We start from the raw sequence: 13,165 nt of genomic DNA on the forward strand, positions 1-13,165 counted from the left end.
TTAAAAAAATAAGTAAATGATGCTAGACGTGTTTGAAATTCAAAGCTACAGATTAAAATGGCTTCTATGGCTGCACGTAGAGAAACAGATACTCATTGAACGATGCGACAGCACCAGAGGACACGTGTTTCGCCGTGTTTGCGGCTCGTCGGCCCTGGGTAGCTGCGCATCGTTCGGGATTGGCAAACCAGGGGTCACTCAGCGAGCGATATACACCTGGGAGGGTGACTGAGCACTCCTCAATGCCACAGTGGAAGCCAGTGAATTATAAAGAGGGGGAAAAAGCCATTAAAAAAATAAGTAAATGATGCTAGACGTGTTTGAAATTCAAAGCTACAGATTAAAATGGCTTCTATGGCTGCACGTAGAGAAACAGATACTCATTGAACGATGCGACAGCACCAGAGGACACGTGTTTCGCCGTGTTTGCGGCTCGTCGGCCCTGGGTAGCTGCGCATCGTTCGGGATTGGCAAACCAGGGGTCACTCAGCGAGCGATATACACCTGGGAGGGTGACTGAGCACTCCTCAATGCCACAGTGGAAGCCAGTGAATTATAAAGAGGGGGAAAAGCCATTAAAAAAATAAGTAAATGATGCTAGACGTGTTTGAAATTCAAAGCTACAGATTAAAATGGCTTCTATGGCTGCACGTAGAGAAACAGATACTCATTGAACGATGCGACAGCACCAGAGGACACGTGTTTCGCCGTGTTTGCGGCTCGTCGGCCCTGGGTAGCTGCGCATCGTTCGGGATTGGCAAACCAGGGGTCACTCAGCGAGCGATATACACCTGGGAGGGTGACTGAGCACTCCTCAATGCCACAGTGGAAGCCAGTGAATTATAAAGAGGGGGAAAAGCCATTAAAAAAATAAGTAAATGATGCTAGACGTGTTTGAAATTCAAAGCTACAGATTAAAATGGCTTCTATGGCTGCACGTAGAGAAACAGATACTCATTGAACGATGCGACAGCACCAGAGGACACGTGTTTCGCCGTGTTTGCGGCTCGTCGGCCCTGGGTAGCTGCGCATCGTTCGGGATTGGCAAACCAGGGGTCACTCAGCGAGCGATATACACCTGGGAGGGTGACTGAGCACTCCTCAATGCCACAGTGGAAGCCAGTGAATTATAAAGAGGGGGGAAAAGCCATTAAAAAAATAAGTAAATGATGCTAGACGTGTTTGAAATTCAAAGCTACAGATTAAAATGGCTTCTATGGCTGCACGTAGAGAAACAGATACTCATTGAACGATGCGACAGCACCAGAGGACACGTGTTTCGCCGTGTTTGCGGCTCGTCGGCCCTGGGTAGCTGCGCATCGTTCGGGATTGGCAAACCAGGGGTCACTCAGCGAGCGATATACACCTGGGAGGGTGACTGAGCACTCCTCAATGCCACAGTGGAAGCCAGTGAATTATAAAGAGGGGGAAAAGTCATTAAAAAATAAGTAAATGATGCTAGACGTGTTTGAAATTCAAAGCTACAGATTAAAATGGCTTCTATGGCTGCACGTAGAGAAACAGATACTCATTGAACGATGCGACAGCACCAGAGGACACGTGTTTCGCCGTGTTTGCGGCTCGTCGGCCCTGGGTAGCTGCGCATCGTTCGGGATTGGCAAACCAGGGGTCACTCAGCGAGCGATATACACCTGGGAGGGTGACTGAGCACTCCTCAATGCCACAGTGGAAGCCAGTGCATTATAAACAGGGGGGAAAAGTCATTAAAAAATAAGTAAATGATGCTAGACGTGTTTGAAATTCAAAGCTACAGATTAAAATGGCTTCTATGGCTGCACGTAGAGAAACAGATACTCATTGAACGATGCGACAGCACCAGAGGACACGTGTTTCGCCGTGTTTGCGGCTCGTCGGCCCTGGGTAGCTGCGCATCGTTCGGGATTGGCAAACCAGGGGTCACTCAGCGAGCGATATACACCTGGGAGGGTGACTGAGCACTCCTCAATGCCACAGTGGAAGCCAGTGCATTATGAAGAGGGGGAAAAAGCCATTAAAAAAATAAGTAAATGATGCTAGACGTGTTTGAAATTCAAAGCTACAGATTAAAATGGCTTATATGGCTGCACGTAGAGAAACAGATACTCATTGAACGATGCGACAGCACCAGAGGACACGTGTTTCGCCGTGTTTGCGGCTCGTCGGCCCTGGGTAGCTGCGCATCGTTCGGGATTGGCAAACCAGGGGTCACTCAGCGAGCGATATACACCTGGGAGGGTGACTGAGCACTCCTCAATGTCACAGTGGCAAGCCAGTGCATTATAAAGAGGGGGGAAAAGTCATTAAAAATAAGTAAATGATGCTAGACGTGTTTGAAATTCAAAGCTACAGATTAAAATGGCTTCTATGGCTGCACGTAGAGAAACAGATACTCATTGAACGATGCGACAGCACCAGAGGACACGTGTTTCGCCGTGTTTGCGGCTCGTCGGCCCTGGGTAGCTGCGCATCGTTCGGGATTGGCAAACCAGGGGTCACTCAGCGAGCGATATACACCTGGGAGGGTGACTGAGCACTCCTCAATGCCACAGTGGAAGCCAGTGAATTATAAAGAGGGGGAAAAAGCCATTAAAAAATAAGTAAATGATGCTAGACGTGTTTGAAATTCAAAGCTACAGATTAAAATGGCTTCTATGGCTGCACGTAGAGAAACAGATACTCATTGAACGATGCGACAGCACCAGAGGACACGTGTTTCGCCGTGTTTGCGGCTCGTCGGCCCTGGGTAGCTGCGCATCGTTCGGGATTGGCAAACCAGGGGTCACTCAGCGAGCGATATACACCTGGGAGGGTGACTGAGCACTCCTCAATGCCACTGTGGAAGCCAGTGCATTATGAAGAGGGGGAAAAAGCCATTAAAAAAATAAGTAAATGATGCTAGACGTGTTTGAAATTCAAAGCTACAGATTAAAATGGCTTATATGGCTGCACGTAGAGAAACACATACTCATTGAACGATGCGACAGCACCAGAGGACACGTGTTTCGCCGTGTTTGCGGCTCGTCGGCCCTGGGTAGCTGCGCATTGTTCGGGATTGGCAAACCAGGGGTCACTCAGCGAGCGATATACACCTGGGAGGGTGACTGAGCACTCCTCAATGTCACAGTGAAAGCCAGTGCATTATAAACAGGGGGGAAAAGTCATTAAAAAATAAGTAAATGATGCTAGACGTGTTTGAAATTCAAAGCTACAGATTAAAATGGCTTCTATGGCTGCACGTAGAGAAACAGATACTCATTGAACGATGCGACAGCACCAGAGGACACGTGTTTCGCCGTGTTTGCGGCTCGTCGGCCCTGGGTAGCTGCGCATCGTTCGGGATTGGCAAACCAGGGGTCACTCAGCGAGCGATATACACCAGGGAGGGTGACTGAGCACTCCTCAATGCCACAGTGGAAGCCAGTGAATTATAAAGAGGGGGAAAAAGCCATTAAAAAAATAAGTAAATGATGCTAGACGTGTTTGAAATTCAAAGCTACAGATTAAAATGGCTTCTATGGCTGCACGTAGAGAAATAGATACTCATTGAACGATGCGACAGCACCAGAGGACACGTGTTTCGCCGTGTTTGCGGCTCGTCGGCCCTGGGTAGCTGCGCATCGTTCGCGATTGGCAAACCAGGGGTCACTCAGCGAGCGATATACACCTGGGAGGGTGACTGAGCACTCCTCAATGCCACAGTGGAAGCCAGTGAATTATAAAGAGGGGGGAAAAGCCATTAAAAAATAAGTAAATGATGCTAGACGTGTTTGAAATTCAAAGCTACAGATTAAAATGGCTTCTATGGCTGCACGTAGAGAAACAGATACTCATTGAACGATGCGAAAGCACCAGAGGACACGTGTTTCGCCGTGTTTGCGGCTCGTCGGCCCTGGGTAGCTGCGCATCGTTCGGGATTGGCAAACCAGGGGTCACTCAGCGAGCGATATACACCTGGGAGGGTGACTGAGCACTCCTCAATGCCACAGTGGAAGCCGCCATTTCAGGTGTTTATCATGCTTTAGAGCAATAGTGCTCATATGCCTACACTCATCATTAATGGGGGGGCCCGGGTGACGTTGGGCCGCAGGTCTCTGGTTTCATTCCTGCAAAATAGAACTCGAGGAGGGGGCTTTAGTGACCGTCGTGCACTCCACAAAAACATGTCATTCAAACACGCATTTACGCAATGGGCAAAGCCACATTTTCCATGCATACTTCATTCATTCTCACATTCAATCAAGGCTATTTGGTTTTGTTATCGCCCCTGAAAAAAAAATAGAATGAACTAAAAAGAAAAAAAAAATCTCATTCGCTGGCTGGCTGTGTGCTTTACGCCGCGACAGTCGCCCCTCATTCACTGGCTTGCGAAGCGTTACGCCTCCGCAGCGGCCACTCTTTCATGCCAGAAAAATTATAAAAGAATAAGAAAAGCACACATTTGCTGGCTTATGTGAATTATTCCGCGACAGGGGCCACTCTTTCATGCTTCTACAGGGGCTTAAAAAACCACTGCCTAGTACGCATTCATGGTGGCTTTTCAGCCACCTTTCCCATTTGCTGGCTTGCATGCTTTATGCCGCGGTAGGGGCCACTCTTTCATACGTACATCCGAGCGCCATTCATACTGGAGTGGTTACGACATAATTCACCAGCTTTCCTGACGTTTTGACCTGCTTTTTTTTTCTTGTTTCCTTTTACAAAGGTTTCTCTATTGCCACCCACTGCATAATTTCAGCAGTGGGTGCTGATTTAATGTGATGAATAGTGATTTTATAAAAGGAGATTAATGGCTTGAGATGGTGATGGGTTAAAAGTAGGTAAAGATGAAAGGATTAAAAATATAGGAGTTTAATGAAGTTAAAGATGCAGCGATGCTGCGTGACGATGGTAGGTGAAGGCATGGCAGATGTCGGTGAATGATTATGTCCGCGGAAAAAAAAAGGGATAAAGAGCCGTTGCCGAAAAGACGCCAAAATAACCAAAAAAGAAACGGCCGGCGTAACGGTAAAAAAGAAAAGGAAAAGATAGGGAAATGAAGAAGACACGCTGCCCAAAAGGTGCCAAAATATTACTAGTTTAGGCTGCCAAGGGGGACGTCGGACAAAGTAGGAGACACGACAACAGAAACAGCTTACTCTCAACTGACGAAATTTAATGCAAGGAACAAAAAAACATCAGAACTACAAGATATGATGACGTCAACAGCAATGACAGCAGGGTTAGCACACTCAGACGGCGATATCACGATCTGTGCGACTGTCAGTTAGATAACCACATTCCGCAGAAGACAAGGCTATTGAAGGGGAGCTAACACAATCGGGACCATGCTGAAAAATGTTGAAGGCCTCGTATATCGCCGTCTGAGTGTGCTAACCCTGCTGTCATTGCTGTTGACGTCATCATATCTTGTAGTTCTGATGTTTTTTTGTTCCTTGCATTAAATTTCGTCAGTTGAGAGTAAGCTGTTTCTGTTGTCGTGTCTCCTACTTTGTCCGACGTCCCCCTTGGCAGCCTAAACTAGTAATGTCACACCAACTACCCCAACTTTGCACTTTGGTGCCAAAATAACCATAAAGAAAACGGCGGGCGTAGCGTGTGCGGACCCTGTGAGTTGCCAAAAGGACTAAAAATAATGTGGCGGGGTACGTAAACATTAATAAAACGAGGTGATATGTTGATAGTTAAAAAATTAAATAACAAAGGTTGAGTTAAAAATTAATAAAAACTTCATTGTTACGCAGCTCCAATAGGAGTGCTGGGTCCAGCCATTTTTTTATGAATCCTGAACTCTGCATTTTCTTCTTTTCTCGTTTCAGCACCAATTTGAGTGAGCCGCTTACACTGGCAAGAAAGCCGGTTGTATCTGGTGGGCTGCCTCCGTGAGCAATGCTACATCTCATCAACCATGTTTGATAGGATATTTCCACCAGAAGTAAGATGATTTGCCTCTTTTTACAGACGTTGCCTGGTATGTCATCGAGGTAGCTTATCATTCCATAGTTCAAATTTACGATGCTTAGTGTGTTTTTGACTTTTTCTTTTATAGGTCTCATGAAGGAGCACGTTGAGAAGAAATGCGGAAGAGACTCCTTTCCTCCACAGAGGTTACATCTGTTTACGGTATGTTTCACGTTACGATGGTAGTTTAAACGTGGCAAAATACCATGGGCGAAACGCCATGCAAACGTTTTCCTATTTCCGTCTAGGAATTCAGCGTTTATGTTAAGCCAGTTAGGATCTCTTCCAAATATCGGTTCTCTAACCTGGAAGTCCTTTTTAGCTTCGAGAATCTTTAATATCTCCTTTGATGTCAGATTTCTAACGTCTTCTCCGGATTTACTTTTCTTTAGTTGTTTGTACACCTTTACCGCATCACAGTAAGATTGCCTTACACTCGCTGCTCGTGGCTTCGTGTTATCTACCTTTCCTTCTATTGTGATTAATCCGGCGCCAAAGGAATATCGCGAAAAATTTCTTATCATAGGGCTGTGGCATTCGATGGCCTTGAGGGCCCATTTAACATGTTTGGTTTGCGTTAGGAGTTCAAGTTCACCTATGTTGTAACCTCCGTTCTCTTTACTTTTTTTCATCCAGTCTCTAGCTACTGGTTCGACGCGGCTTCCCCAAATGTATGGGAAGATCAGTTTGTCGATTCTTTTGATATCATCTTTATCTGGTTTCAGCACATCGGCAACATACTGCAGTTTTGATAAGAGATGCACTCGAGCCATCTGTATTCTTGCAAACATTGAACACTTTATCTTCTCTAGCCGGTCAATCGTTGTTTTCATCTTATTTATTTTCGTCCTCCAGTTTTGTTTGGAAGGGCCTTCGCTATTGAAAGTTATTCCCAACACTTTGACCTCCTTTTTTACCGGCAAACCGTATATGCTATTTTGGTTGACGCGCCTCGACCCAAACAGAAGAATTTCGCTCTTATCTTTATTTATTCGTGCACCACTTATCTGTTGGTATATTTCGCAGGCGTGCAAGATTTTTGCCACGTGCTCAACATTGTCAACAAGCACCGTTACATCATCGGCAAACGCCAGCACTGGTGTTATCATACCTACTGAAGGTAAGTGTATCCCAGGTGTTAATCTTTTTATTAGTTGTATAAAGGGTTCCATAGAGATGATAAATAATGCTGCTGATAAAGGGCAACCCTGCCTCACTCCTCTTTTTATTCCAAACGGTTTCGTGTTAAACCCGTTAACTGTTACTACGCCTTCACAGCCTTCATACAAGGTGCGCACCTTTTCAACCAGGTGATCATCGAAGTTCGCTTCTTTTAGGCAATGAAACAAGTAAGAGTGATCAACTCTGTCGAACGCCTTCTCGCTATCAATGGTGACTAATGCACCCGGGTTGTTTGACTTGTTTACCCAGTGCATAATATCTGCTAATGTTATTAGGTTTAACTGCGCAGAGCGGAATTGTATATTGGCACCCTGCGTGTCGCTAACTACGTCTACCAAAGAGTCCTGTATCCTATTTGCTAAGGCTTTTGTTATTATTTTATAGTCTGTGTTCAGTAGGGACACTGGTCTCCAAGCTCTGATATCTGTTTTCTTTTCAGTGTTCTTACATATTAGCGTGATACGGCTTCGTCTGAAAGAGTCCGGTAAGTGTTTTTTGTCAAACGCTTCATTTATCATTTTTGTGAATGGTTTCGAAATTAAGTTCCAAAATCGTTTATGGAAGATCGGGGTCAATCCGTCTTCCCCGGGTGTCTTTTTTTCGTTTAACTGCATTAGTGCATTTTTTAATTCGTCTTCTGAAAAACGACCCCCATCTGTACTCTTTGCCTTCCCCGCGAAGGTAATATGTTCGTCGATTAATCGTGTACTTTCCTTTCCGTAAAGTGATGCGTAGAACTCTTCCACATAGTGTTCAATCCTCTCCTGGGTTTTATAGTCATCTCCGTTAAGGTGGTCAGTAAGGCTAAGAATTTCTTCCTTACATTCACCTAAGCTTTTATTTACTAGCCATTTACTGGCCCAGTTCTCCAGTTCCCATTTTTCTGCTTGGAGCCGTAGTCTTACGCTGTCCCATCTCTTTTTCATCAGGCCTCTATGTTTTAATCTTAATCGTTGTATTGCTTCTCCAAATCCCGGACCAGTATTCTGTGACATACTTAATAAAGCTATCGCGTCGGCCACCTTTCTAATTTCCAGCCTTCTCTCCTTCGCTAACGCCTTACCCCATTTTTTACAGATTTTTGCCACTTCTATTTTTAAGTCGTCCCAGCTTCGTGGAGACAATTCCTTCTTTAGTCTTTCCGACAAAAGATTCTTAATCTCATCAATTACTCTTTCCTCCCGTATCAACGTGGGATTCAGCTTCCATGTGCCTTTTCCACGTATCTGTCTGCCATCTTTTAAGCAGCACGAGACAATAGCGTGGTCAGATAGTGGTGTGAATTGTACTTTCATGAATTTAAGATTATCAAGAACGTTATCGCTAATGTATATTTTATCTAGTCGTGCCTGGTAGCTTGTACTTCTCCAGGTCATTTTGGGTCTGCCTGGGTGAATCTTATGCCAGCCGTCAATCAGATTACATCTATTTTTAAATTCCACTAGCCTTCTTGCCCCGTAAGTTATCTGTCTATCTCTGGCTGTGTTTCTGTCTGCGATTTCGTTCTCCACGCAATTAAAATCGCCTAATACTATTAACTTCCGGGTGTCATTAACATAGTCGTCTAGGTTTAATCTGTTTGTTCATGACTTCTCACTGGGGCATAGACATTTACAATCTTAATACCCGTTTTAAGTTTTATTGATAGGATTCTTCCACTATAGTCTCTTTCCATTCCTATCATCAGCTGCTTCGTATTTCCGAATAATAATATGGCTGTCCCGCCTTGTTTGCCATTTGAGAAACTCCATGCGCTCTTAACGTCAAAAGTATCATCGAAGTTTTTTATATATTCTACGCTATTTACATACGTTTCCTGAAGCGCCAAAATGTCAATTTTGTTTTCTTTCGCTATTTCTATCACCTCGTTTTGTGTTTCTCTTTGCCGAAAACCCCTAACATTCCACGTGGCTATTTTTAAAGGGGTATCGTTCAACATCATAAAAAAAAGTAAGAAAACTCTGATCATAGGAGTGACTAACATTTTAGAGTAAAGAAGTTTTGTCTTTTTTTCCTTATAAGGTATCTTGTAAGAAATCACCTTCATTGTCTCCAACTAGCGTATCAGCTGACGTGTCCCACGCCAGGCTTTGGTAGCTATCATCGTTTGAATCGCTCGTGTTTGCTTCTGTCTGTTCCAGTGCTGTTTGGGTTTGCGTTATCTCACCATTATCAGTAGATTGTTCTGAACTTCCTCCTGCCGTTTCTATCTTTTTCTTAAATTGTTTGGCTGCCGGTGACTTCTCGTCACTTTCTGATTCTGTCTCGCTTGATAGCTGGGGCATATGCTGATAATTTTCAATGAAAGCAATCGTTGCTCCTATTGATGACTTTTGTTTTGTTCCTTGTTGTTTCTTTTTACGTACTCTTTTCCTCTTGGGTTTTGGTGCCTCCCAGTTAATAGCTTGTTCCCCCGATGCAGTTTCGCTCTCTTCATTCGTTATGCCTGATAGGCTCAACATCGGGCTCTATCCGTATCATTGGAACATTACATGCATGTTCTTCAACGCCTGCAGCATCCAAAGGTGTTTCCTCAAAGGAAAACTGCACCGTCTTTAAATCAAGTTGTTGTTCATTGATTCAAGGCCCACTTCGAGGTTCGTTCAGGGGTAGTTGTCCCGCTTGTATATCGAGTGGAATAACGGGTGTTTTTTTTCTTTCTTTTTCTTGTTAATCGTTATAGGATGATTCGCGGACCCTTCGTCGTTATCCCGTGATCTTAGTAGGGGCCATGAGTTTTCGTCGAGCTGTGGTTCGTCACTAACGAGTTTGTCACTAGCGGGTTCATTACTTGCACTATTGTTTGGCACATCTTCCTGTTGTTCTTTGTTCTCAATTTCGTTTACACTTTTCTTTGGTGTTTCAGGTGGTACTGCGACTTCTTCCTCAAGATCTGTGATGTCTGGGATCACGTCGAGTGCGGGCACCAGTCCCTTCGAGTAGCCCAAGGCCGCTGCGAAGGTCGTTTGCCTACACTCGGCTACCGGGTGATCGCCTCGACATCGCGGGCAGGGGTCAGTGCACGTTGCGTGGCCAAAAATCCCACAACGTGCACATTTTGGCGTGTTACAATTGCTATTTAGATGACCCTGCCGCCCGCACTTTCGGCACACTCGAGTGACTCCCTGGTACTCGCACTGGACAATGAAGCTACGGTTCCCAGCATTGACCTTGAGGTAATTTGGAACACTTTTCTCCATTTCCATGTACACTTGAAAGACGCCACTCCCCCATTGTTTATGCTTTTTGTACATTGCCTCTTGTACTTTTACAATTTTTCCATATTGGGCCAACGCACTTTCCAAGAAGCTACTGTGTTCATCTACAGGGTAGTAAAACACTGATATTCTAGTGGTTCGGTATCCTAAATAGTTCAGTCTGTATTCTGTCCCTCTAACCACTATTGTAGGATCTTTCGCCAAGTCCTGTGCGATCTTTTCACTCTTTGTTTTAATTTCATAGCGGCCGAAGCCGTAGTGAGATACTCTTTCATAGTCCTCGCGAGTTGAGCCTCCATAGTCGAGTTAATGAATTGTACACATGATTTTGTTAAAAATTATTATGCCCAAGTTATTGTAAAAAACTTAATTGTCAATCAATTACTGCAAATACGACAGTGCGAAATTCCGAACAGACGTTACAGAATGAATATACATTAGGGAGGCTTAATTATTTGAGCGAAATTTAAGCGTGAGCGTGAGCTGAGAGAACGGAACTGGCTGATGAGTACGAGTGCTCGTACTCATGAGCCAGTCCCGTTCTCTCAGCTGAGGGTTCCTCGATGGGCAGACCATGGCCCCGTGCCATCATGGAATGTGCACGGCTCTGTAGTCGAGACACTTTCTTTTTTGCATACGTTTCACGTTGCGCCATTGACCTCTTTTTTTTTTTAAACTGTTGTCTCGCCCAGTACTTCAAGTGAAGCGTTGAAAATGGAAAGACTCTCACCATCATCAGGGCTGGCCGAAGCCGAACAACTTGCGAATTGGACATTCGCAGTAGACCCCTCATCTTTCAAGTGCAGGCACTTCTTGTAGCACGTTGGACACAAGCGATCACCAGGCACCATGCCCCGCGACGTCAGTCTTCGGGCCAAGGTGACAGAGATGTATTTTGTTCCCTTTACGATCTTCCGGTGCGGGAAGAAAGGGGATCAGCACAATTTCTTGACGTCACAGAATGAGGGTACTTGCGAATATACAGGTCGTAATGGTACTTGCATATGCTGCTGATAGTTTTCACGTGACGTCGTGATCTTGATGATATAATAAACTGCTCATCTTCCTGAGGCTCCGAAAAATTGAGGAATGGTCTTTCCTGGTCTGTTGTGCACTTCTGTGGTCCGCACCGACAGGAATGTCGTACGTCACGCTCCTCAAGCTCGGAACAAGTGCTTGATGTCACTGCCATAGGCACACAGATGCTCAGCCGACAAGCGAATATCCGGACACACCTCTCATAGAACGATGGGGCCCTTGTACGGTTCTTGCGTGCTTCCCACCTGCTCTAAGCAGAATCACGCTGAAATGTGAATTATGTATTATTTTCGCTTTCTTTTTTCTAATAAGCTGTTATTTGACTTGGGGCTAAGAAAATAGATGAATAAAAAGAAACGGAAATCGGCAACATGCTCATTTTCGTATTACAGAGGTAGCGCTCCGCAGCTTTGAAACGGGTTAGCCGCCAAAGTCCCTTTTATGAGGGCCGCAAATGGGTGTTGGGGAAACCTTGCTTGCTTTATTATTATTCCCTGGTCAGGACCACCTTCAGTGTCATAAATGCTTAATCATGCATCAGAGTCGAGTAAAAGTTTGAAATTTGTCAAGGCCAGTGTTTCTGCGCAGACTTTTTGCGGAAAGGAGGAGGGCGCCGGAAGGAGGCCCATCCCGTGCGTCGCGTCGCGAGAGGTGCACCAGGGTGAATTTGAAAATTCGTCGCGGTCGTATAACAAAAAACACCCTGGAGAAATTTTTTGTACTTATAACTGGGAGACTATGCTACATTTGTGCGGAAATTTCGTTCCTTTAGCGTGTCCGCCAATGGCAATTTTTCTTCGGCGAAGTTTTCAATTTTTCCTAAAACTACCGACTTTCGTATTTTTTTACTGCCTAACAGTTTAGCTTTCTGGCGTCAAACTTTTTTGGTGGAATGTACTGGTAGGCCCCTACAAATAAAAATATAACTTAGCAATTTCTGCTCATTGTGTTTCTTTAGAAAAATGTTGAATTCGATCGATTTTGCGCATCTTTCGCGGGAGCGTAGCTCGCTATTTCTCCACTCGCGGCGACTGCAAATCCGGTGATAACTAGTTTCAACTTTTCGGAAGAGCGTCCGGTTTGAATTTTTCAGATATGTAAAGCCGTTCACCCTCTACGCCTGCTCAAACGCATTACGGTTTTGGGTTCGGCGCGGAAGTTCGAAGCCCCCTCGCGGCGAATGCGTGCGGATCCCGAAAGAAATATTTCACACAGAGCGTATGTACGTCAGTGAGAAGGACATATATTTTTTTCACGAAAATTGGCGATGGTTGAGCCACGGCATTGGGACGTTTGAGCTGGAAAGACCCATATCTCCGTTAGTACCCGCTGGAGGAATTTCATTATTCTGCAGATATCCCTATCTCCGTGAAAGTACATCGGATGGGCATCGTGTGACAGAACTTTCTGCTTGGGTGTAGGGAAAAGTGGTCCAGAGATAGTCCTACTTATGTCGCATCGGATATCCTCAGGATTTCGCTAGAACATCCAGGGGTACGTATTTTGCAGTCCCTGGAACGTCCTTGGGGCGTCCTTTGGCTGCACTTGGATGTCCCTAGGATGTCCTTATATCCTGTTATGGACATCCTCGGCATATCCCTGAGATGTCGATGGTTGTGTGGGTCAGAGCACCTGTCGCGAAACACTTGATGGGTTGCCTACAAGGAAGCATCAAGCTGCACAAATTGAAAAGACTGTTGCAAAGCTTATTTATGTGTCTGTGAGAATGTGTGTGTGCAGAGGAACATTTGCGTTGCACGTTGAATACT

Source organism: Ornithodoros turicata, chromosome 4 (genome assembly GCF_037126465.1).
Source record: "Ornithodoros turicata isolate Travis chromosome 4, ASM3712646v1, whole genome shotgun sequence".
NCBI lineage: Eukaryota > Metazoa > Arthropoda > Arachnida > Ixodida > Argasidae > Ornithodoros > Ornithodoros turicata.